This window comes from Ursus americanus, chromosome 32, assembly GCF_024610735.1.
Source record: "Ursus americanus isolate L20-20 chromosome 32, mUrsAme1.1.p, whole genome shotgun sequence".
Lineage (NCBI taxonomy): Eukaryota > Metazoa > Chordata > Mammalia > Carnivora > Ursidae > Ursus > Ursus americanus.
Genome location: NC_142158.1, coordinates 793,719 through 819,002, shown reverse-complemented (window position 1 = coordinate 819,002; position 25,284 = coordinate 793,719). Strand labels below are relative to the sequence as shown.

General features: G+C 51.6%; 9 non-coding genes across 9 annotated transcripts; 5 read left to right on the top strand and 4 right to left on the bottom strand.

The window, feature by feature from the left end:
* Positions 1-2,998: 2,998 nt before the first annotated feature.
* TRNAF-GAA (transfer RNA phenylalanine (anticodon GAA)) lies at positions 2,999-3,071 on the top strand. Its single transcript has one exon. It is a non-coding gene; the product is annotated as a tRNA-Phe (tRNA).
* Positions 3,072-3,560: 489 nt separating this feature from the next.
* On the bottom strand, positions 3,561-3,633 carry TRNAF-GAA (transfer RNA phenylalanine (anticodon GAA)). Its single transcript has one exon. It is a non-coding gene; the product is annotated as a tRNA-Phe (tRNA).
* Positions 3,634-6,408: 2,775 nt separating this feature from the next.
* TRNAT-AGU (transfer RNA threonine (anticodon AGU)) lies at positions 6,409-6,482 on the top strand. Its single transcript has one exon. It is a non-coding gene; the product is annotated as a tRNA-Thr (tRNA).
* Positions 6,483-7,823: 1,341 nt separating this feature from the next.
* TRNAF-GAA (transfer RNA phenylalanine (anticodon GAA)) lies at positions 7,824-7,896 on the bottom strand. Its single transcript has one exon. It is a non-coding gene; the product is annotated as a tRNA-Phe (tRNA).
* Positions 7,897-9,943: 2,047 nt separating this feature from the next.
* On the top strand, positions 9,944-10,015 carry TRNAA-UGC (transfer RNA alanine (anticodon UGC)). The gene has a single exon. It is a non-coding gene; the product is annotated as a tRNA-Ala (tRNA).
* A 2,252-nt stretch (positions 10,016-12,267) lies between these two features.
* TRNAA-CGC (transfer RNA alanine (anticodon CGC)) lies at positions 12,268-12,339 on the top strand. Its single transcript has one exon. It is a non-coding gene; the product is annotated as a tRNA-Ala (tRNA).
* Positions 12,340-16,216: 3,877 nt separating this feature from the next.
* TRNAA-AGC (transfer RNA alanine (anticodon AGC)) lies at positions 16,217-16,288 on the bottom strand. Its single transcript has one exon. It is a non-coding gene; the product is annotated as a tRNA-Ala (tRNA).
* Positions 16,289-18,083: 1,795 nt separating this feature from the next.
* Positions 18,084-18,156, bottom strand: TRNAR-CCG (transfer RNA arginine (anticodon CCG)). The gene has a single exon. It is a non-coding gene; the product is annotated as a tRNA-Arg (tRNA).
* Positions 18,157-21,258: 3,102 nt separating this feature from the next.
* TRNAK-UUU (transfer RNA lysine (anticodon UUU)) lies at positions 21,259-21,331 on the top strand. The gene has a single exon. It is a non-coding gene; the product is annotated as a tRNA-Lys (tRNA).
* Positions 21,332-25,284: the final 3,953 nt, after the last annotated feature.

Here is a 25,284-nt window from a genome sequence, read left to right as displayed (position 1 = left end):
GACGGTAGTTCGGCAGGAGCCCTGTGAGAGGTAAAGGCAAAACTGTATCCAGGGTAAGTTTCTACTGGGGTGAAAATACACACTGGCCCTCTAGTTCGGACGTGGTCCATGGTGCTGAACCTGGCTCTCCCGTGGAATGATAGCATACGGAGGCCCAGGGCGTGTCTGTAATGCTGGTAGTTTGGTCATTTAGAGGCTGAACCAGATCTATTTCGCTGTATAAAACTCCACGCTCTGAGCCCATCCACGGCCTTCATCCCTGTCACCACGGCCACTTTGTTCATCAGCTCACTGGACAAGGACAGGGATGACTAAGGAGAAGCTTACAGGCGTCCTCCATCAGGATGGGTCGTCTTGTTCACCTGCCTATGAAGATTCCCCGCTGAGGAGGCTGCTGTTTGGGGAGCATTCATGGGGAAACAACTATCCTTAGATTCTGCACATTTGGGGAAATCTGTCCCTCTGCCTCCTTCCCACACTTCTTTGTCACCACTTTACCAATAATTTCCCTTCCGAACCTCTACTCATCCACCCGAACTATTAGCTATTTCTCATTAATTAGCGTAGACCTCTACCTCACATTCGTCCTTGCAGGCAAAGCAGCCGGGTGTCTTGCTTGATGTGCCCACCGGGAAGGTTTGCTTTGCCACTGGCCTCCAGGTACCTTGGAAGCTTCTCGGTTTGTGTGGCGCCAGCATATGACGCAGAACCACCCATAAACCTTCTTCAGTTATAGGAGACGCCCTGTGGGAACCCTCCTACACTGTTGGTGGGAACGCAAGCTGCTGCAGCCACTTTGCAAAACAGTGTGGAGGGTCCTCAAGAAGTTGAAAATAGAGCTACCCTATGACCCAGCAATTGCACTACTGGGTATTTACCTGAAGGATACAAAAATACTGATTTGAAAGGGCACATGCACCCCGATGTTTATAGCAACATTATCAAGAATGATTATCAACAATAAGTCATACTGGACTAGGGCTCACCCATATGACCTCATTGTACCTTAATTGTCTCTTTAAAGGTCCTATCTCCAAATACAGCCACAGACTGAGGTCCAGGGGGTTGAAACTTCAACATACAATTTTGGAGAGACAGAATTCAACCCCACACAGTGGTCAGTTTCTATCAGCATAAAGAATGAACTATTTTCTACAGCAATAGGAGCATGTCACGTACCAGTGGCTACGATGATTTGTTCCAGTGAGGAAATCATGGCTGGGACAGCAGCTGGAATCAAAATCACCATGTCCTCAAATTCACAGTAGTCTGCTGCCACTTTCCATGATGACTCTGTCTTCTGCACAGGCCAAACAGGCAAACTGGATGGAGACGTGGTAAGAACCACCAGCCCGTACATTTTCTTACTGATGGCACTTATCTTTAGAATTCTTCCAGGACTGCGATATCCTTCGTGTCTATTATTTGGGTGGGTAGCGAGAACTCGTGGCTTCCAGCTGGCCTTTCCTCACTTCATATCTCACATGTCAGGAATCCAATCCAGATCTCCTTGAACGAAGAGGAGACTGGCTCCATGTGAGAAGGGAACTTGGTACACAGCTAAAAATGTATATGGCAAATATTTCTTTTCTAGCCTTCTCCAAAAAAAGTCCACTTATCAAGGCAATTGTGTGCTGGAAACAGAAAGTTTGGATATTATTGAACGTGACTGTGAACCGATATTAAATATTGGAACACGAAATGCCACTGCGGTCTGCCGGTCAGAGGTGGCTTATAGAGGTCATGTGATCAATAGAATCGGGTGTATTTTACTGCAGGTCTGTTTGAATCCCTGAATCTGCCTCAGAGTTATTTCCCAAGATCCAGGATGCCTGGTTAGAATAGACATGCACAGCCCCTCCAGCATCCCGTCATCACAACTGGATTTGGGGAGTCATTCTAACTGTAGCATCTGCGACTGCCACTCCTGGACAGCAGAGAGTACCTACCGCAGAGGCTTGTCAGGAAGGAGGCTGCTGTCCTCACCAACACATTCCTCAAGGACCCGGTGAAGACAGTCCTCTAGACCGGAAGTTTCCACAAAATTTTTCTGTAAATGGCCAAAAAGTAAATATTTTAGATTTTGCAGGTCGCACGGCAAAATCAAGGATATAGGTACTTATATAACAAGAGAGAAAAAAATTCCACTTTTTTTTTTTAAAGATTTTATTTTTTTTTAGTAATCTCTCCACCCAATGTGGGGCTCAAACTCACAACCCCAAGATCAAGAGTCGCACGCTCCACTGACTGAGCCAGCCAGGCGCCCCAAAATTCCACTTTTAAAAATGAAATTAAAGTATAATAATAGTCGAGTACAATTATTATTACTAATAATAATTAGAAGAATTATCCTTGGGGATAACATTTTGTTCAAAGTTAGTGTTCCCTATCATTAAAATTTCTCAGCATTTTTGGAGATAATGACAGACGAAAGAACGAAAAGAAGAGAAAAATGTCGAACCTCAACAGGTATTTCCTTTGGTTTCTTTTATTCTCTGAGAGGTGCCTCGGTCTACTCGCCAGATGCCCAGGAGCGGAAGGCTGCAGCTTTACCCCACCATCGCCCTCTCCCGCCCCCTCCTCCACCTGCCACCCCCGCCGCCGGGACCCCCGCCCCCTCTCGCACCCCTCGTCTACCTGCCACCCCCGCTGCCGGGACCCCCGCCCCCTCTCGCACCCCTCGTCTACCTGCCACCCCTGCCGCCGGGACCCCCGCCCCTCTCCCGCACCCCTCCTCCACCTGCCACCCCCGCTGCCGGGACCCTCGCCCCCTCTCGCACCCCTCCTCCACCTGCCACCCCCCGCCGCCGGGAATCCGACCGACCCGCGCACACGTGGAAGACGGTGGGCTCCGAGTCTTTCTGGGTCGGCAAAGATACCCGACACCTAGACAGTCACACTTAAGGGCTCTAAACCACCCGAAACGCAGGGTGAGCGCAATGCGAGCATTGAAGGGGGAGGGGGAGGGGCAGGGGCAAGAAGAGGCTGTCAGGAGGCGGCCGAAATAGCTCAGTTGGGAGAGCGTTAGACTGAAGATCTAAAGGTCCCTGGTTCGATCCCGGGTTTCGGCAGACCGAGCCTTTTGGTCCCTGCGCGGGTCGCTGCGGTTCCCGGGAGCCCAGGGCGGTTGAACGTGCCGTGGATACCGTCAGCCGAGCTAAGGCGGTGGCTGCACAGAGAACACCGTGCGCGGCTGGGCGTAGCTCGTGACCCGGGCCCTTGCTGCGTCCGCGTGCGCGCGCGGGTAGGAAGGCGGGCGGGCGCGCGGGGCCTGGCAGCGCTGTGGACCCGTCACTGCGGCACGTGGCGCGCGGCGGCCGCGGCAGGAGGGGGCACGACCGTGAGCACGCCGCGCTCGGACGCCGCGGGAAAGCAGCCGGCGCCGGTCACCGCTCCAAAAGTTGGAGAAAGTGAAGGAAGAACAGCATTTCGTGAGACCCGAAATTCATGACGTTCCAATTTCAGCGCGCACCTATAAAGTCACAGCCTCACAGCCTTCATCCACAGTCCTGGGCTCCCGGGAACCGCAGCGACCCGCGCAGGGACCAAAAGGCTCGGTCTGCCGAAACCCGGGATCGAACCAGGGACCTTTAGATCTTCAGTCTAACGCTCTCCCAACTGAGCTATTTCGGCCGCCTCCTGACAGCCTCTTCTTGCCCCTCCCCCTCCCCCTTCAATGCTCGCATTGCGCTCACCCGGCGTTTCGGGTGGTTTAGAGCCCTTAAGTGTGACTGTCTCGGTGTCGGGTATCTTTGCCGACCCAGAAAGACTCGGAGCCCACCGTCTTCCACGTGTGCGCGGGTCGGTCGGATTCCCGGCGGCGGGGGGTGGCAGGTGGAGGAGGGGTGCGAGAGGGGGCGAGGGTCCCGGCAGCGGGGGGTGGCAGGTGGAGGAGGGGTGCGGGAGAGGGGCGGGGGTCCCGGCAGCGGGGGGTGGCAGGTGGAGGAGGGGTGCGAGAGGGGGCGGGGGTCCCGGCGGCGGGGGGTGGCAGGTGGACGAGGGGTGCGAGAGGGGGCGGGGGTCCCGGCGGCGGGGGTGGCAGGTGGAGGAGGGGTGCGGGAGGGGGGCGGGGGTCCCGGCAGCGGGGGGTGGCAGGTGGAGGAGGGGTGCGGGAGGGGGCGGGGGTCCCGGCGGCGGGGGGTGGCAGGTGGAGGAGGGGTGCGGGAGGTGGGCGGGGGTCCCGGCAGCGGGGGTGGCAGGTGGAGGAGGGGTGCGGGAGGGGGCGGGGGTCCCGGCGGCGGGGGTGGCAGGTGGAGGAGGGGTGCGGGAGGGGTGCGGGAGGGGGGCGGGGGTCCTGGCGGCGGGGGTGGCAGGTGGACGAGGGGTGCGAGAGGGGGCGGGGGGTCCCGGCGGCGGGGGGTGGCAGGTGGACGAGGGGTGCGAGAGGGGGCGGGGGTCCCGGCAGCGGGGGTGGCAGGTGGAGGAGGGGTGCGGGAGGGGGCGGGGGTCCCGGCGGCGGGGGTGGCAGGTGGAGGAGGGGTGCGGGGGTGGCAGGTGGAGGAGGGGTGCGGGAGGGGGGCGGGGGTCCCGGCGGCGGGGGTGGCAGGTGGAGGAGGGGTGCGAGAGGGGGCGGGGGTCCCGGCGGCGGGGGTGGCAGGTGGAGGAGGGGTGCGAGAGGGGGCGGGGGTCCCGGCAGCGGGGGTGGCAGGTGGAGGAGGGGTGCGGGAGGGGGCGGGGGTCCCGGCGGCGGGGGTGGCAGGTGGAGGAGGGGGTGCGGGGGTGGCAGGTGGAGGAGGGGTGCGGGAGGGGTGCGGGAGAGGGGCGGGGGTCCCGGCGGCGGGGGGTGGCAGGTGGAGGAGGGGTGCGAGAGGGGGCGGGGGTCCCGGCGGCGGGGGTGGCAGGTGGACGAGGGGTGCGAGAGGGGGCGGGGGTCCCGGCGGCGGGGGGTGGCAGGTGGACGAGGGGTGCGAGAGGGGGCGGAGGTCCCGGCAGCGGGGGTGGCAGGTGGAGGAGGGGTGCGGGAGAGGGGCGGGGGTCCCGGCAGCGGGGGGTGGCAGGTGGAGGAGGGGTGCGAGAGGGGGCGGGGGTCCCGGCGGCGGGGGGTGGCAGGTGGACGAGGGGTGCGAGAGGGGGCGGGGGTCCCGGCGGCGGGGGTGGCAGGTGGAGGAGGGGTGCGGGAGAGGGGCGGGGGTCCCGGCGGCGGGGGTGGCAGGTGGAGGAGGGGTGCGGGGGTGGCAGGTGGAGGAGGGGTGCGGGAGGGGTGCGGGAGGGGGGCGGGGGTCCCGGCGGCGGGGGTGGCAGGTGGAGGAGGGGTGCGAGAGGGGGCGGGGGTCCCGGCAGCGGGGGGTGGCAGGTGGAGGAGGGGGCGGGAGAGGGCGATGGTGGGGTAAAGCTGCAGCCTTCCGCTCCTGGGCATCTGGCGAGTAGACCCAGGCACCTCTCAGAGAATAAAAGAAACCAAAGGAAATACCTGTTGAGGTTCGACATTTTTCTCTTCTTTTCGTTCTTTCGTCTGTCATTCTCTCCGGAAACGCTGAGCAATGGAATCCAGGGACGGTGTACATCTGCTGAAGGAATACGATCTACATGAACATCGCCCGGCTAGACTCTCATGACAACACGTCAGCAAAGTGAGAAAACGTAACTTGGCAGAGCCCACGGCCGCAGGACTTCGCAGAAGGCGAGGCGGGCGGAGCAGGAGGGGCACCTGCCGTCCCCTCCGGTTGTCCCCCTTTGGTAGCGACCGCCCACCGCAGCCCGGTATCCGATGGGAGGGTGTCGACTTTGGGGTTTTCAAAACCAAGTGTTAGACGCCCGGCTGCAGGGTTCCGACCGCCGCGTTGGGAGAAGACCGGGGCGCAGTGCCCGGGCCCGTCTTCCCTCTGGTCCTGCGGGTCTGGGGTTCTGTCTCCACGCGGGCCCGTCTCCCGGGGGGTCTCTGCAGACTGCCGCCCCCGAAGCCCCGCCGAGCGCCGGTGGCAGCGGCTCGGACCTCAGGAGCAGAGCAGGGCCCCCGCGCGACGACGCAGGACGCCCGCAGGCGCAGGGCCTGGTCCGCAGGGTCGTCTTGGGGCCTGGGGGCTCGCCGCCCACCTCTGGCGCCAGCGGAAGAGGGAGAAGAAGCTCTGAGGCCCTGACGCGTTGTCGCCCGTCCGGTCCCCGACAAAACGGGCCTGTGCGGCTTCCCGCGCCGGCGTCTCTGCGCTCTCGGGGGTGTCTGCGCAGAGCGCCTTCCCCTCCGTCTGCGCGAGCTTCCCCGAGGCCGCGTCGAGGCTCCGAGTGCAGAGAAGTCGTGCAGAGCGAAGCAGCGACAAGACCACTGAACCCCTGCGTGGGTCACGGTTGTTCACGCCCGGGCGGCTCCGAGCCGATGAAAGCCCGAGAAAGGGGGGGGGGGGTCTCTCAGAAACACGGCTGCGGTGCAAAATCATACCCGCATGCAAGAAATTGCAGCAGCTCGCTGGCGGGGGCTCCGTGGCTTAGCTGGTTAAAGCGCCTGTCTAGTAAACAGGAGATCCTGGGTTCGAATCCCAGCGGGGCCTGGGTAGCTGCTGTGTTTACAGGCTTGCTCGTTCCACCCAGAGGTATTCCGCCTGTTTTTGTAAACTTGGATTAGCCGTTTTTATTTCGCAATAAAAATTGCGAAGGCCTCCCTCCACACTACTCCCCAACCTTCACCCCGCCATCCCCGACTGTGGACGTAACAGGTAGCGTCCCAAGGCCTTGGACACAAAAGGGAGCTGATCTTGGTACAGCCACGCAAAACAAGGCTGTGCTACCCTGTTTTCTTGATGTGTTTTCTTGTAAATACAAACCACAAGTTCCCTTGGGATTGCCCGTGAATGTTATGTCGGGTATTCTAATCCTGATTTCATGCAGTTCGTGCGCGGACTCATCGAAGTTCAGAGAGGGAGCTCCGTGGGCGTGAATGTTAATACCGTACTTGCCAGTGCTCTTGAGATTATAACTCAACTGCAGGTGTGTGGGGAGCCGGGCGGGGGCGCGGAGGCAGGTGTATTCAACCCCAGAAATGTGTGAAAGCATATTGTGAATGTTGATTGAATGGTCATCAGCACGGGTCACATAACGGCCGGGCCACGTGCAAAATGAGAATGTAAGGGCCCTTACTCAAAACAGGAGAGGAAGCCTGCGGCCACTGCCAGCTTGGCCCTGCGCTGGTGGTCTCCACCGGCTGTATTCCAGCCAGAAGACTTGCTCCTCCCTCCGGGGTGTAAACTCGGGGCTGATATTTGCTGAGCTCTAACAGAAATCCAGAATTTCTACCTCTGTGCTTGTAAGGGCTCGCTTTAATTATTTTGAAATAAGAATCTGAGGTACAACGCCGTCGCTCTTGGGGGCATGTGTAAGCAGTGGTTTGTGGCTTTCACCCCAACATCGACTCTTCCTCTTGACCGTCCCTGTAGCCCAGCAAATAAGTAAATAAATAGATTATTTAATTTTTTTTAAAGGAGAGGGAAAGTTTCATTAAAAGTAGCAATAAAATATAAAGTTTTTTTTCCCCTTTCTTCCTTGTCTCTCTCGACCTGTTAATGCATTTCTCATTTGCTTATTTAATGTCATTCTAGTTAAGTGGAATGCACATTGTGAATTATCAGTATGAATATTATTGTTCACCTTTATCTCACACGTCAAGGTTCATGGGGCAGGGCAAGCGCTGTTTGCAGAAAGAGAAGCAAGGAAAGCCAGAGCGCATATCGCACTCATTCCCTTTGTTCAGACGCCTAGTTCAGTTGTCCCATTGAACATCACTTACAAAACGCAAATTCCAAGGTGTAATTATTATGACGTTTCAAGGTGGCAAACACAGGTCTCAGGGTTGCGGGAACCGCCTGCCCCTGGGGGGGGGGGCAACAAAAACAACCTGCCGAAACCCGGGATTGAACCAGGGACCTTTAGATCTTCAGTCTAACGCTCTCCCAACTGAGCTATTTCGGCCACCTGCAGATGGTGTTTCCAGATATTTATTTTTCAATACATGGATTGTTTACAACTTCCATTTTAGGAGATTTCAGATTCTTCAAGTGCTGCTGTCTAACTGTATCCACCCAGAAATTTGGGGGACCTATTGTCTTCCGCCTTTATCGCTTGGACCCAATTCCTGGCAGCGTGGGGCGGTAGGGGGAGGAGGGAGACACCGGAGAGGTAAGGGGGTTCCAATAGAAAGGCTTCCTGCTCTTCCGCTTCTTGCCGGTTAACCCAGACACATCGCAGAAAATTAAGGAAACTAAAGAAAAAATTTCGTGGGATCCCATACATAGGAGAAAATCTTTGCGGCCTTGGGTCAGAGAAATATTTTGTAGCTATGACAACAAAAGCATAAAATTTGATAAATTTAACCTCATCAAAAAATGTTAAATCCTGCTCTGTGTAAGCATGTTTAAAAGAACAGAAAGACAAGTCACAGACCGGAAGACAACCTTTGCGAACCATGTATCTGATAAAGGGTTTATGTCTAGAACATATAAAGGGCTCTAAATAGCCAACAATAAGAAAACCTGATTTAAAAATACGAAATATTTAAGCAGAGACTTTGTCAAAGAAGCTATAAGGACGGCAGATAAAAGACGCTCTATATCCGTCATTAAGGGAACACGAATTAAGACCGTAGTGATGTACCATTGCAGTTATAAGAGTGGCTGAATTTACAAACGCTAGCCATACCAAATGTCGGTAACAATGCAGAAGAAATGAAACTCTCATACCCCATTAGCAGTACTGAAAAAGAGTACTACTTTGAAACAGTTTGGCAGTTTCTTAAAAAGCTGAAGATGTACCAACCCCATGATCCAACCATTCAAATTCTAAATATGTATCCAACAGAAAAAAATAAAACTATTATGTCCATACAAATTCTTGTATACAAATACTCATATCAGCTCTATTTATAATAGCCAATAACTGGAAACAACCCAAATGCTTATCTTAAATGGGTGAACGGAGAAACAAATTGTGATATATCCATACCATGGAATACTATTCAGCATAAAATGGCATAAACTATTGATACATTAAACATGGGTGATCTCAAAATAATTATGATGAGTGAAAGAAGTAAAACCAAAAAAGTAAATATGATACAATTCCATTTGTATAAAACTTTAGAAAATGCAAACTAATCAGTGACAGGAATTAGGTCAGTGGTTGCTTGGGAATGGAGAGGCAGCGATGAGTAGGAAGGAAGCTGAACTCAAACATTTTCTTCCTCTCTCTTTCTTACGCCAACTTTCTCTCTCTCCCCCTCCTTCCTTCCCTTCCTCCCTTTCTTTCTCTTTTCTAGACTTGCCAACCATCTGTAGGGTGAAGACCATTTCTCAAGATATGAAATTGAGGGACACAACACAATTGGAAACAAGGAATAATTATTTTCATTCTGCATATAGGCTGTCAATGTGCTGTTTTGGTTTTCTAGAGCAAGATATCCTGGTCTTGAAGATGGCTGGTAAGTAAGGCAAGGTTCAGTGTAGAAAGTGGAGGAAGAGAGTAATTACAGACGAAAGACACTTGAAGAGGTGGGTATGGACAAGATGGTCAATGAAGATTAGGTAGAGTGATCTATGGAGGAGAAAGACACCATAGAGAAAAAGAATGAAGACAAGTGAAAGTCCCAACCTGAGATTTTTCTGGAGAAGTGGTTCTCAAAAACAAAACAAAACAAAACAAAACAAAACAAAACAAAACACAGGCATTAGGATGGTAAGAAGCTCTTAGAGAAGACTGACCATGGCTGGGAAGAACCTAGGAGCAGGAATGGTATCAATTTGGCCTTAGAATTCATTATACTTGAGTCTAGCCAAAAAAAAAATCCAATTCAGAAATTGTAGAACTGGTGTCATTAACAGAGTAAATTTTCCCTCTCTCTCTCTCTCTCTCTCACACACACACACACACACACACACACACACACACACACACATGGCCTTGCCAAAGAGTACAGAAGATAGTCATATTTCCTAATATATCATAAAGCAAGCAGCTCTTGCCTGGGGGTGTAGCTCAGTGGTAGAGCGCATGCTTTGCATGCATGAGGCCCCGGGTTCGATCCCCGGCACCTCCAAGGGCACTTCCTATTTTCCTATCTCCAATGTGCTCCGTATCCCTACACTCCTTCCTGGATGCCAAATCTTTTCTGTTTCTGTATTTTGTTAATTCTGTTTTCTGCTCACATGGAAAATAAAAACGATTATGTGCCACATCGGAAAGAAGAAAGGGAAAAAAAAAAGACTTATTCAACATTCCTCAATGCAGCCAGCTTTGTCACCTGGACTATCATTTTACAATAGGATTTTTAAAAAGGAAGATCCGAAGTAAGAGGAAGAGAGAGAAGGAGAGAGAAGGGATGAGTGGAGGAGAGAAGGGGAGGGAAGAGGAGGAGGAGAGAGAGAGAGGGAGAGACCCGTGCAATTTCCTTAGCCAGAACAACTAATCCTAAAGACAAAGGCATGAGAAAAATTAGGGTGATGTGAGCAGGATTCCAACTGTCTGGAAAAAGACTTTGGACTGGAAACTGAATGCCTTGGACAAACAAGTATTCACGATCCTTTATTACATACCAGGAATAGAGCACATGAATTCAAACACGGACTTTCGTTTCTTCAGTAAGAGCCTGAAAAATGACAAAGTGAGGAAAATCCCATTGTCGAGCTGCTTTAATTTTGGAGACAAAGTAGTGTTCATCCCCCGCAATACAGAACGCTTCGCTCTCAGATAAATCCACGTGATGGAGAGGTCTTGGCTCCTGGGAAGTCAGCCATCTCCTTGTTTCCTCCCCATTCCCCTGTACCTGAAAAAGTTGAGAACCAGGTGCTCTGCACTAGGTGTGTGTTGGAGGCAGGAGACCCTCCCTTTCAATAAACCAGCCCCTGTGGACTATTTCTGCTCAAAGATGGTCCTTTGGGGACTAGAGGAATTGATGCTATGTCCTTGCACAGGAAATAGCCCCTCTCAGAAGCTGCTCTGCAAGGAGTCTGACCACGATGGGGTCACCATGCTACGAGAAAGCCCACGCTAGAATGGGGAGAGAAACGTGAACAGAAAACCACATAGGGTCGTGCTGGTGCCCCGGAGTGGAGCCTCCTGGGACCTTCGAGTCCAACCCTGGTACCAGCTAAATGAAGAGCAGTGAACGACCCCAGCTCCAAGGAGCAGAAGACGGCCCAGCCAAAACTTCTGACCCAGGCAACTGTGAGCCAATGTAATTGGTGGTTGTTTAAAGTCCCTTGACTTTGAGAAGTTTGACACATGGCATTATGTAACTAAAGTAGTCACAGGTTCCCAAGGAGGGAGAAAGAAGAGACAATCACCTTACCGGGGAGCTGCTGGTAGGAAATGGGACTTTTACTGGTGTTCTAAGGAAAATGTAAGACCACAACAAGGAGGATAAATTTTCTTAAAATGAGATCAGTCTAGGAGCAATCTCATTTTTTTTTCATTTTTCATCAACACCAATAATAAGTTCTTTATCTACTGGTCTTGATGGATGACTTTAAGTCCTTACTCTACCCACTTCTGAGACGCCCTCTCCTCCCAGCCACGTGAATGTCGGAAACTCCGGTTCAGAGAAGTCTGCGGAATCCCAGACTCAGACTCTAATTATGTCATATCCAAACCCAAACTCTACGTCTCCCCCTTATCGCTCCACCTACGCCCCCAAAGCAAAAACAAACCAACAAACCAACAACACCAAACTAACAGAATTCTCACCCTCCTCTTACATTTACCATTCTTTGCGGAAGGCATCACCTCCTGCCCGGTGCAAGCTGCAGTCCTTCCTAAGTACCAAGTCTCAGACTCCAGCAAGAGTCCAACTCCCGCGTCAGTCGACCTTGTTCCCCAATTCCTCCCTGGCCTGTCATTGTTAAATTCGTGGTTTTATTTATCTAGCAGACCCTTGCAAGAGCCTCGGAGGTTGCCTGGTGAGATTAGGACGGACTGAAAAAATCACCGGACCGCATACCTGTGTGGCTTTCTCGTTTTGCTGCAGCCTGAGTTTGCCCCCGACGCGGATGCTCAGAAGCCAGTCCAGCCACCAGCAGGCTGCGAGGAGTGGAGGAGCGCACACCAGCGTGCTCCTGCGAAGCTCCAGTGGGTTTCCATACAAAAGCTGGAAACAATGGAGAGGAAAAGGAAAAGAATTCCTCCAACGGCCTTGAACTGAACTCTTAAATCTCCCATTAAGGGGCTCAAACTGCACGCTGACCTCTACCACTTCACGACAAAGGTGCTTCCTGAAATCTAGTCCAACAGAAATATGTGAGCGACAGGGACACTTTAATGTTATAGAGGATCCCCAGGGGGGCCTCAGCGGCTGGGGGTGTAGCTCAGTGGTAGAGCGCGTGCTTCGCATGTACGAGGCCCCGGGTTCGACCCCCGGCTCCTCCATCCGTGCTTTTTCGTGCTCTTCACCATGTTTCCCCTGCTCCCACTAAAATAATAGTTCAATGCGTTCCCTTCAATATTATGCCATGTCCACTCAATGGGACTTGATGCCACCCAAGATGCGAACATTCGCAGAAGAGAGAAGGGGAAAAGCGCCCTCGCCGGCCGCAACGCCGCCTGGAACACCAAGTTGCGGGCACATCCACAGACCCACGCACTTTAGGTCTCATTTGGCAGAATCCAGAAAAGATCTGTGAAGTTGCCTAGGTTTTGCGAGCACTGCGGGGTCCGAGGCGCAGGGGCAGGTCTCCCCTGCCCCCCTCCCCGGCTCGGGGAGCGCCAGGAGCCGCGGTGTGCGGGCGCGGGCCCAGCTTCTGCGGGACGGGGATCCGGGCGCGGCCCGCAAGCGTCAGGGGCGACGGAGACCCGCGCCTAGCGGACGTCAGAGCATCATCTGGGAGCTGGAGATGGCAAGCCGCGCGCCGATGCGCGAGCGCCCGCGGGCCGTAAAGGACGGACCCTGGAATTTGGCAGCACGTTCCCGGTATTCCCTACCACGTTGACTTTCACGAGAAGTTCACAGACAACGTGTGCTGGAAGGGCTCCCACTGACTCCGCACCAGCCCCTCGACCTCAATCTCAGAAACACTGGCAGACGACGGATTCAAATTCCTTTACCTTCGACCTTCCCTCGCTGAACTCTTTTTGTTCCCAAATCTTTAAATGAATGAACACCCCGTCCGTGTAGCACTACAGCGAATGTGCGGAGGAAGATGTGGCCAAAGGTGTTTCGGTGGGAATAAGGACAAATATCTAAGCTGCTTGTATTTAAGCAAACAGCACTTGTCAAAGAGTTGGTACAAGCTACAGAATATGGAATATTAATGCTCTGCACTTTGTTTTCTGTGCAAATCGCATGTTGGGTGAATGCACCAGAATCGTTCCATTTATCTCTGCAAAGCTTTTACATGTTACCTTTTGTATTAGAAAAGGATGCTTTACAATGTGGAGTCAAACTTTAAAAGACGATGTCTAAATTCCTGCATTTGGAAAAGCTAACACCATGTTTCTCCTAGCTCCTCTGAGATCAGAACATAAGGAATAGCAGGGAGATTGGTAGAAGGAAGGGAAGAATGAATGGGGGGGTAAGTAGAAGGGGGAATGAACCAGGAGAGACTGTGGACTCTGGGAAACACACTGAGGGCTTCAGAGGGGAGGGAGGTGGGGGGATAGGCTAGCCTGGTGATGGGTATCACGGAGGGCACGTATTGCATGGGGCAGTAGGTGTTATACGCAAACAATGAATCATGGAACACTACATCAAAAGCTAAAGATGTACTGTATGGTGACTAACATAACATAATAATAGTTTTTTTAAAAAGGTGAGGAAGCAGGGATCCTTCACAAGCTCGGTTTCCTTCAGGTCTCAAACCCCAAACAGCCGCCTTAGCCCGCTGAGCCACAGACCCCTGCCGGGGCCATCTCTGGGCTACCCTCATTCAGCTATGTTGTTGTCACACCACTTTCTATATTATTTCAGGGCAAAGGCTAAGTGAATGAACTTTCCTTCTCATTCTCTTGCCTCCTGACTGGGACGCAGAGTAATGAGCAGTGGAAAACAGCTTCTTCCATTTTGGACCACCCTCTTCCATTTTGCCAAGCACCCATTCTCAGGCATGATTTTCCTCTTGCTCTTTACAGCCTCACTGTATTTCGCAAGGAGCCCTGAGACTGCCTCAGAGAATCTCTCAGGCAGCTGTTAAAAGCCATGAGAGATAAGAAGTCACCATAAAGCAACGGAACTCTGGGCACATAACCCTCGAGGGCATCCGTGTGTGGGATACGTTTTTCCAGAGGAAGGAAGTAACTGCCCTGCAGACCCTCAAAGCCTCAACTACAGGCATGCATGGCCCATCCCAACTCAGGTGGCTTCAGGTTGGAACTCCGAATGTGTCACTCCTTCCCGGCTCGTCTGGTGGCATCACGTATTTCCCACATCATTACACCGCGTGCTCTGCACCTGCAACCCTTCTGGCTGTCGTCCCAGCAGGAATCGCTAGAGGAAGGGCCCCAAAGAACAGGACCTGAAACGTTGCCTCAGGAAGGTTAGATCCAGATGGAAAAAGGAAACATCCCAAATAAAAAAAACAGTAATTGTATGTCATCAGTCGTTGCTATAGCAAACTCTGGTGCCGGCATGGTGGTCGGGAAACCCGGCAGTGGTTTTGTCTGGAGGACTCTGCCGTCTGTCTCTGGGACCCACAAAGAAGCACAGGGAGACCTTCTGGAGGCAGAGCAAGAGCTGCTTCCCGGGAGCAGGCTTACTTTTGTAACCACCTCCCCACCCCGATCGGCTGCTCGTCGACATATATTCAAACCTCAGCATCACAGGGGCACAAAGAATAGACACTTACCTCCTCTTCCAAATTTTCGGCAACCAGATATGCGTTTGGGGAGAAATCCTAAATGATTGTGTCAATGACTGTGTCTTCTTTCTTACTTTGCATTCGGATACTTTCCTCCCTGTGCGAAATCCGTTCGTTCCTGAATATCCCAGTAAGTTGTAGATCAGCCCTCCGGTGCCCCAGTCGCCTCCGCTCCTCTCCCTCGAATCACAGGGCGAGGCTCAGTTGGCGCCGGGACGTCGCCGAGACCCGCGCTTAGAGGCGAGACGACATGCGAAAGTCACTTGGTGAATAACCTCATCGCCCAGAAGCGACCTTCCAACACGGAGGTGAAGATTGTGGGTCCGAGCGCAGCGGTTGCCGAGCCTGGGGGGCCGCTCGGGACTTGGAAATTCCCCTCTTCCACCTGATAGCTCCTGAGCGCGCGAAGGCTGGCGGCGGGGGGCGGGGGCGGGAGGCCTATGGAACTACATGCTCCCCCCCGCCCGGCCCGTGCAGGTGGGAGAAGCGCTAACCTAGAACGCGCAGCCGCCGTCCTGAAGTGCGCCGAGCTGCTGCGAGCGTCCAGCGGGGAGGAGGCGATGCGCGCGCATGGGGGGCACAGGAAGGAAAAGTGGAGGAGAAGCGACACAGGACGTGGGGGGGGGCAGGAGGAGGAACCAGACGGAGACGGGAGAAAGGGGCGCGTGGCCAGATCTCTGCACCGAGGACCTTCGCCGGCGCGGAGGCTTTGGATAGCGGGGAGGCACTTCGTGCGGGCGTTGCCTCTGTTTCTGGTTACACCGGGGATGTAAGAAACCAGAAGGTTCTCTTCGTCCTGCGGAAAGTGGGCTTAAAACCGCTCGTCCCACGGGAAGGCCTAGCCCCCCTTGAGCTCCGTAGCGGCTTTGAGGGCGGCTCGCTGCTCTTCCCACCTCTGGGAATCACTGTCTGGACGATGGATTTTGGAAGCCTCCGAGTTTCACCAGAAGCGCTTTTCCCTCGGACCGTGGACGAAACACTTCTTCACAAGAAAAAGCTGGGATCACAGCGCCCCAGGACTGGTGATTGGGCCGAGCTTTTGCTGCCCAATCAAAATTATGGGGGGTGGGGTACAGGGGCAAGTGAGGACCGGACAAGGGGAAGGACAAAAGTCTCCTGGGCCAGCAGTCCGGTCCATGGACCCAGGCGCAGCTGAGGGAAAGTGGTGGGGGAATCTAAAGGAGTTTTTCCAAGGACCTCCTTCCCCCACCTTCTCTTTTTTCTTCCCCACTTCTTAATAATAATGAGAGTTTGCAGCGAAGGAGAACCGCAGTCTAGGGAGGGTGCGAAGCTTTCCGATGGCTTCTGAGGGCGCACGCTCTTCTGGCTTTGCTTTGTGCAGCAGTCTGGTTGCATAAATGGATAAGTGCCCAACGGCACGCACCTTAGGGAAGGGAAATGCGGGAACTGGACCACCGTCTTCAACTGAGCAGGCGGCGGGACCTAACGGTCAGTGGAGGTGCCGGGGATTGAACCCGGGGCCTCGTGCATGCTAAGCACGCGCTCTACCACTGAGCTACACCCCCTTGCCGGGTGAGAGCCCGGGAGGACCCCATAGTACTTATTTATAGCATCGTCTAAAGACTTGGCCAGTCCTCCATCCGTGAAACCTCGGGACCGCACCCTGTCTCACAGTTGTGCCAAGAGACGCAGAAATGCATTCTGAACCGAAAACCCCTCAGCTCTTCCCCATCAAGGGCGGCCCGAGCCCACTGCCCGTCCTGCCAGCTCCGGTCGTCCACGACGACTGAACCTGTTGTAGGTCTTCAGATGCTCCCTTCCTAAAAACGTCCTTTGAGGCCCTGGAAGCTGCGGGGGGCGGGGGATACAAAGACGCGCCCCGGGAGCTCCGGGGAGCGAATGCAGATCCTGGTGTGGAGTTGAGACCAGAGGGAACTAAGTCACGATACGCGACGGAAAACGAGCGACAAGTGCGCGTCTCGGGCAGCCTTGCACGCTCTTGCAAACGGCGGCGGTGGGCGCCCGGCTGTGGAGACGTGCCGGCGGCCAGTTTCGGCGGCAGCTCGGGTTTTGAAGACAATACGCGCAGGCGGACGACAGAGGACAAACGTGGACACCTGCGTCGCTACAGCGTCTTTTTCAGAGCAAGCGGCCGGCGCTGGGAGGGAAGCGCAGCGCGGCTGGGATCAGCCTGCGAACCTCACTTTCTCTCTCTGCAGACCTCCCTGCACGGGCGCGCAGATTTCCTCCGTCCCCAAGGCGCAGAGCCGCCGCTTCCCACCTCCAGACAACCCTGGGAGCAGACCCTGAGATCAAGAGCCACACGCTCCACCAACTCGGCCAGCCCAGCGGTTGTTTATTAAATACATTCCATAGTCTATTCAGATCTCCTTGGTTTTTAGCCTCGTCACCTTTGTCTGTTCCACAGCACCACACTACGTTTAGTTGTCAGGTGTCTTTAGGCTTCTGGTTGTTGTTATTGTTTTTGGCTGTGACAGTTTTGTAGATTTTTCTTGTTTTTAATGACTGTATTAGTCAGGGTTCTCCAGAGAAACAAAACCAATGTGCGTGTAAGCACATGAGTGGACAGTAAAGAATGACAGTGTTTAAGGAACATGAAATCTCCCAAAAGTGAAAGTTAAAAATCTTATGAACAATTGAAGCAGCAGTTGAAATAATCCCGCTGAGTGGCTCTGAGTTGTTCAAACTGGACGGCCTGGAGCTGACCTGATCCCTGGTTCCGAACCAAGTTTTGGTAAGATGACTGGCCATTTTGGTCAACATCAAGTCAACCTTCACAGGATTTTTCCACAAATCATGTGACGGAAGATGCCAACACCCTGTGCTTACAGTAAAGGCAAATACGAGAAAGATCGAGAATAATTGACTTAGTAGCTTTGAGTAAATTCTCAGGAAAAATTGGATCCCTGAGCCCGGATAGTTCAGTTTGATAAACCACAGACACTATGGGGTTCAGATTTCCAGCGCCTGTTCTGGACTCCGTGTCCCACCCCCTCCAAACTCCTACTTGTAACTCTGAAATAGAAGCGCTTTGGAGCCCAGCTTTCCAGAGCAATGTCTGTAGTCGGCTTCTCTACCACTCCCAGCCTCTTGCTGGCCACGGTCAGCCAGCTCCAGAGCAGAGCTTCCAGCCAGAAAGCCAGGCCTGACACACTGTTGACAACCATTCATCAGTGTTCCTTTACTCTTATTTAGTGATTAGAGGCCAATAACAAAATAAGTTATTAGTAAGTCAGCACCACCCAGGGCTGGTCTTTTCAGGTTTCCAAAGAGTACTCAAGTGTCCCCCCATGGAAGTCAAACAAAGGAGTTCCCGTTTCTCCTTTGGCAAGAAAGGAGCGACCACGAAGGGACTCGAACCCTCAATCTTCTGATCCGGAATCAGACGCCTTATCCATTAGGCCACGCGGCCCACTGATAGAAGGGCATCTCCATGCTTGGAAGCTGAGATGAAATAGTGTCTGTTTTCAAAGTTTTAACTGCAACTGGAGGAAGAGTTAATTATCAACATTAAAAAAAGGAGTAAAAGGAATGACACCCCATGCGGAATCCATAGCAACAATTACTCAGAACGACTGCACGGTGAGATCGTGAAAGTATTTTACTATAATTCATTCATGCCTTGACTCTCCACCAGACGATGAGAAGAATCACCGCACATGGGGCAGGGTAATGGGTCCCCAGCCTCCTCGAGAGAATGGGGCACATCGCTGCCACGTCTGAGACACAACGTGGTGTCTTCCAAACTCCAGGGCGGGGAGGGGGCAGGGCCACAGTAGCCCCGAGGAGCGCCGGCCTCGCCGACCCCTTCACGCCCCAAGCAGTTTGCCTAAAGGTGGTGGGCCCCAGGCGCCCCCGAGGATTGATCCTCGGAACAACCCCTGTGTGTGACCACCCTCCCAACTGTGCCGCTCGGTGGGGTCGGAAAGATGGGGAACCCACAGAGTCCTAAAGGAAAGCAATGACAGACTCAGTTTTCGCATCCTCTTGGTTTCCTGGAAGTGTCGCGTTATTTAGAAAAAAACAACTCTTCTCTTTTCCCGTGTCCGGTACTGGCTTTCCTCCCAGAGAGATCAGTTTGCACCTCTAACCGAGCCCGTGAGCGGCCGGAGCCCGACCAGAGGGCCTGGTTAGACCAAGGAAATGCCTCCAGATGTTTCCTATGGAATTCACTCAGTTAAGCCCCTTTCTTGAGGTGGATTCAGTAAGCGTCCACCTGGAGAATGGTCCCTTGGGTCCCCGTTTAGAGGAGCCTGAGAATCGAGCCACACAGCTGTTGGGAAGGTGCCCACCGGCACAAGCGCTCCGGCGGACGCTCAAACTCGCTCACACACGGAGATCGTTCTCAGTTGGGTGGATTTTGTGGTCGAGGAATAGCAGACTAAAACCTCAAGATAACACAAAATTTTCAAAAACTGATATTTTTTAATTCAGTCTGGGAGAGGAAAAAATTCACAGGTAGGCATAAGCAGCAGAGTAAGGTTGTGGACTGAGCAAAACCATCAACATTTCTTCTTTCCACAGAAGCCTGGGGTGCGACAGGAAGGATTGGCACAGACATTTTTAAAATGATACTAAATAACTAATAAATAGCTTTTGAAAAGCGTATAAACCTTTCTTCACATGGATGATACCGTTCCCTCCAAAGCCGTCCAGTGCTTCTTTCTCTGAGATTTTTATCTGATGTGCTCTAGGCAGCATTTCTTTAAAATGTTTAAATATTTTGAACGAAAGTATTTTGTGAGGAATCCAAGGAAGCCTGGAAAGCATGGAATTCCTGTTCTTGCTGCATCGGTCTGTCGAGATATTCTACTTGAGGGAATGGATGGAGGAGGGTGTTCATGGTCAGAAGAGGCTTCTGTGATGTAGTTTTGAAAAAAGAGTTCTTCCTTGTCCTGCCCCCCCCCTTTTTTTTTTTACTAAATCAGACAACCTGCCAAACCATGGATCACATCTCACATTTACACCTTTAGAGCGAGAATCTCCCAATGTGGTAATGTCAGCCACTTAATCTGTGACTCTAATAATTTCCTTATTTCTTGAATTTGGAAAGCACAGCACATCCCGTGTCCCGTGTGTCTCATTGATGCAGACACAGCTGAGAGAACAGGGAGAGGAAATTATCTGTGGTCATCTTTTCCGATGTTGTTTTTGTTCTTTTCTCTTTCTTGCTTTCTAATAATGTTGCGGTTGGAGCCAAAGGTGCACGTGTGATTTCTGTGGAGTTACTGCCTCCTGCTGGAGAGACCCTGAGGAAGCCGCGTCCTCGCCTCCTCCATCTAATTTCCTTCCCCGTGCTGGCTCAGGCACAGTGGTGCTACCAGGGCCCACGGAAACGCTTTCACTTTCCACGTGAGCAGCAAACAGTGAGAAACGACGTGAAGGATGAAGAGATGGTGAACTTGGTGGGAGAAGAGAAGGACGAGGAGAAGGGCGAGGAAGAGATGGAGGAGGCGGGGGAGAAGGCGGAACGAACGAGCAGGGAAGTCAAAGGAAGGAGCAAGGGCTCAGACAGTTACATCTCGAAGGAAAGTGTGGCGGCGCAGAGGACGAGCCCCGGGGCTTCTGCTCGCTGGGCACTGCCTGTCCCACTCAGGCACACTGCTGTGGACACTTGGCTATTAAGAAAACGTCCCTGATTAATTACCACCGTCTGTGAGTCTTTGGAGAAGGAATAGTTGGCAGAACGAGGCTCGCTGTGTTTAGCACTACTGTTTTCTTTCTCTTTTTAAAGATTTATTTATTTAATTTGAGAAGAGGGAGAGCGCACAAGCAGGGGCAGCAGCAGAGGGAGAGGGAGAAGCAGGCTCCCCGCTAAGCAGGGAGCTGGTTGCTGGCAGATCCCAGGACCCTGAGATCATGACCTGAGCTAAAGGCAGGCGCTTAACCCACTGAGCCGCCCGGGCACGCCTCGCGCTCCTATTTCTAAAACTTTTAGGCCACGACCTCCCCAGGGAAGAGGCGCTGCGTACCGGGCTGACCCCACCACACCGCCCTGCATGGCTGTCCCCGTCACCGCTCAGCCCCTGGGTCTACTGGCCAAGGGGGCGCTGGCGAGGCAGTCCCACCCACCAACAGAAAGGGGCCCGATACGGAACATTTTCTTGCACCGTCAAGTTCTTCCTCCTTCAACTGTCTTCCCCTCTGACTACGAAGGCTGCAAGACAAAGCAGAAGGACACAAACAGAAGCAGCGTGAGTGCTGACTTGAAAAACCTAGGTCAGGTTCTGGGCAAGAAATGAAACCTTCTGCATCTAGCAACGTGGCCTGACACCTGCCGGCTTCATCTGAGACGCGGCATCTCCGGTTCTGAAAAACTGGGGTGGGGGGGGGGCAAAGAAGAGAGAAAAAAGGGAAAGGCTCCCGGAGACTGTAACGTCTCTCTCAAGGGCACCTCTTTGCTGTGAGTAGAATTCAAGGCATGATATTTAAGGACTAGGACATGAAACATAGTAAGAATTGGCCAAATAAGCCAGCCTAGGTTAGATACTCATGGGAAGATGACATCATGTGAGCCTGGATAGCTCAGTCGGCAGAGCATCAGACTTTTAATCTGAGGGTCCAGGGTTCAAGTCCCTGTTCAGGCGGATGGACTCCTGTTTTACCCTGGGTGGTCTCCATATAAGTACAGCAAGCGTGTGGGAGAGAACAGTTCTACTTGCACCTGGACTGCAACCTTGTTTACTCTTTGATTTACAGAGATGATCTCTATAAAGATTGCTGAACTGGAGATCTGTATTTTTATGTGGTTTTTAGAGAACAGTCATCAGCTGACCGGAAAAAAAGCAATCAAAACTTCCGAACTCTAAAAACAAGAAAAAAAAAATTGAAACCAGAGAAACAGTTTGAATGAGAGCAGCTATCTCATCAGGAACCACAGAGGTCAGGAAGAGCGGCACATGTTTCAAGTGCTGAATGAAAGGAATTGTCAATCCAGAATACTATATCCAGAGAAAATATGCTTCAGGAATGAAGGGGAAAGGAGATCTTCCAGATCAGGGAAGACTAAGATAATTGCTGTCAGCAGAACTACCCTAAAACAACGGCTCCAGTAAGTTCTCCAAACAGACAGAAAATGATAAAAGAAGGAATGTTGGACATCAGGAAGGAAGAAAATACATAAGCAAGAAATATGGTAAACACAATAAATTTTCCTCATCTTGAGCTTTCTATGCTTAACAGTTTCTTTTTTTTTAAGGTTTTATTCATGTATTTGCTAGAGAGAGAGCACCCACAAGCAGGGGGAACGACAGGCAGAGGGAGAAGCAAGCCCCCCCCCCCCCCGCTCAGCAAGGAGCTGGATGTGGGACTCGATCCCAAGACCCCAGGATCACAACCTGAGCCAAAGGCAGATGCCCAACCAGCTGAGCCACCCAGGTGTCCCTATGTTTGACAGTTAGAAGCAAACACATCACAGTCTGATGTGGTTCTAATGTACGTCAGAGAAGTTGCTAAGACCGTTAAGTTACAGACGAGGAAAGCAGAGGGACAAGAAGAAGGGTAGGGTCACTGCGGCCCACTTGAACTGGTAAACGGTGGCAGCAGGACCCTGTGCAAGGTGAACCCAAATGATGTCATCCTGGAGCAGCCACGGAACACCGATGCCAAGAGACACAGTCTGAAATGCTGTCAACAAACGAATACGAAATACTAAAAGACGTGAAAGTACTCCATAAAGAGGCAAAAAAGGGAACAAAAAGTGAAAATCACAGAAATAAGCAGAAAGCAAAAAAACATAAAATGCCAGACTGACGCCCTAACGTATCAATAATTATATTAAATACAATCTTAGTCCACCCATTAAAGGATGGACATTAATAGGGAGGATTAGAAAATATGACCCAACTATATGCTGCTACACGAAACTCACTTCAAAGATAACTACAGGGACGCCTGGGTCGCTCAGTCAGAGGAGTGTCCCACTCTTGACTTCGGCTCAGGTCGTGATCTCAGGGTCATGGGATCAGCCATGCCCTGGGCTCCACGCTCAGTGGGGCGTCTGCTTGAGATTCTCTCTCCCTCTGCCCCTCCCCCTCTAAAAAATAAATCTTTTAAAAAAACAAATATAACGACATAGGCAGGTTGAAATTAAGAGGGGAAAAGACGTGTCGTGAAACATTAACTGAAGGAAACCTGGAGTTACTATACTAACATCACTAAAGCAAGCCTCAGAACAGAGATGATGAACAGAGACAGAAAAGAACATCATAAAATGGTAAAAGACGTCAGAGCAATGTCTGCCGTGTGTGCAGCAAATAACAGAGCAGCAAAATATGTGACGCAAACACTAAGATCTGATAGAACCGCAAGTAGACCAATGCACGAGGTAGCGGAGAACTGCAAGCCCTCTCTCAGAATAACTGATAGAACTAAAGAGAAAACAAGGAAGCAGGGAGGAGCGCCACAATACCGTCAGCCGGGGACCTGTCAACACCCGCCACCCGACAGGAGCAGCATTCACATTCGCTTCAAGGCTTCCATCTAACGACATAGAACATAGCCTGGGCCGTTTGCCAAACCTCAACAAAATCGTTCCTATTGTCTTCTCCAGTTTTACTGAAACGTAACTGACCCACAGCACTTCACCACTTCAACAGGGACACCGTAGTAGCCTGACTCACGGATACTGCAAAATGGCTCTCGCAGTTTCCTTAACATCCGTCATCTCATACAGACACAAAAAAGAAAAAACATGTCTTTCTCCTTGTGATGAGAACTCTTAGAATTTACACTCTCGAAACCATGCAGATACAGACAACACGTGGCACGTTACATCCCTACGACTCACCTGCAGAGTGACTGGAAGTTTTTACCTTTTGACCACATTCGTCAAACTCCCCACCCCCTGCCTCTGGGACCCTAAGGCTGATCTCTTTTTCTGCTGGTATCTTGGGTGCTTTTCTTTTTATTCCACATATAAGTAATGTCATACAGTATTTGTCTTTCTCTGACTTATTTCACTCAACAGAATCCCTTCAGGGTCCGTCCATGTTGTTGCAAATGGCAGGATTTCCTCTTTTATGGCTGAATAATACTCCCGTGTGCGTGTGTGCGTGTGTGTGCGTGTGCGTGTGCGTGTGTGTGTGTGTGTGCACCACGAGTTCCTCATCCGTTCATCTGTCATGGGCGCGGAGGCTGTCTCCATGTTACCGTCAACAGTGCTGCGGTCGCAGCATAGGGGTGCAGGCGTCTCTTGGATGTCATGTTTTCATTTCCTTCAGAAATATTCCCAGAAGTGAGACTGCTGGATCGTGTGATAATTCTATTTTTAATTTTTTGAGGAACCTCCATACAGTGGCCACACCAATTTACAGACCCACTGACAGTTCCTTTTTCCCACACCCTCACCAACACTCGTTATTTCTGGCCTCTTTGACTCCAACCATTCTGACAGGTGTGAGACAAAATTTCATTACGGTTTTGATTTGCATTTCCCTGATGATAGTGACATTGAGTGCATTTTCATATACCTCTTGGCCATTTGTATGTGTCCTTTGGGAAAATGTCCATTCACGTTCTTTGCTTATTTTTTAATTGGATTATTATAGTCCAATTATAATTGGATTGCATTGTTTTATGAGTTCCTTCTATATTTTGGATATTAACCCTTTTCAGATGTATCATATGCAAACATTCTTCCCCTGCTGCAGGTTATCTTTTCATTTCTTCTGTGACTGAGAGATTTCCTTTTTGAGAGTTTTTAAAGTACAAGTCAACATTCTTAGTGGTTACAAGTCTATTATATATATATTTCATATTGTTTTACTTCAATACGCATCATGGGCAACTGTAACACTTGGTAACTACTATGACACACCCCTTCACTCTTCTTGAAGATACATCTGATTTTCTGAAGCTCTGAATTTCTGCATGTTTTGTTAGTAGTGTTAACATATGAGCTTGCTTTGGACAGGAGGAGCTCCAGAAGTAGGGAGGGGGGTGCCTGGTTGGAATGTCATTCTTTAATGTGTAGGACTTGGGATGGAAGGTAAGGACACACACGTAATTGCTGCTTGTACTTTATGTTGCAATTCTAAACAGCTGAATTGTTAAAGCTTCAGTCTTCTCTTATGGGTGGTAGGAATCTAGTTTTCTTGGGACTTTTCTGATTTCCTCCAGAAGTATCTTACCTTAAGACACACGGATATTGAAATTCAGCTCTCCCTGGCTAAAACATTTTGTGTGCCTCTTGGCTCACAGAAATAGGGCAGGATTTGTTGAGGGAAAACTGGCGTCAAAATAGAAACTGAGTAATTCATTCAGCATTTTTAAAAACCTCTTTGTTTGTTCTAAGTGCAGAAGCAATTTAGCAAGCTCTCTCAATAGTCCAGAGGGTGAATTCTTAGGGCTCGAACTGCACTGCAGCCTGAAGGATAGAGAGAATGGGAGAAGTGTGAGAAGGTAAACAGACATGCAGTTAGGGAGACAGAATGGAATTTGGAGAAACGAAACTACAACAAGGTCATTTAGCAAACAGGAGAAGCAGAAAGGGACCATACGTCAATCTTTCTGGGGGAGAGAACAGAAGATGGGGATGAGT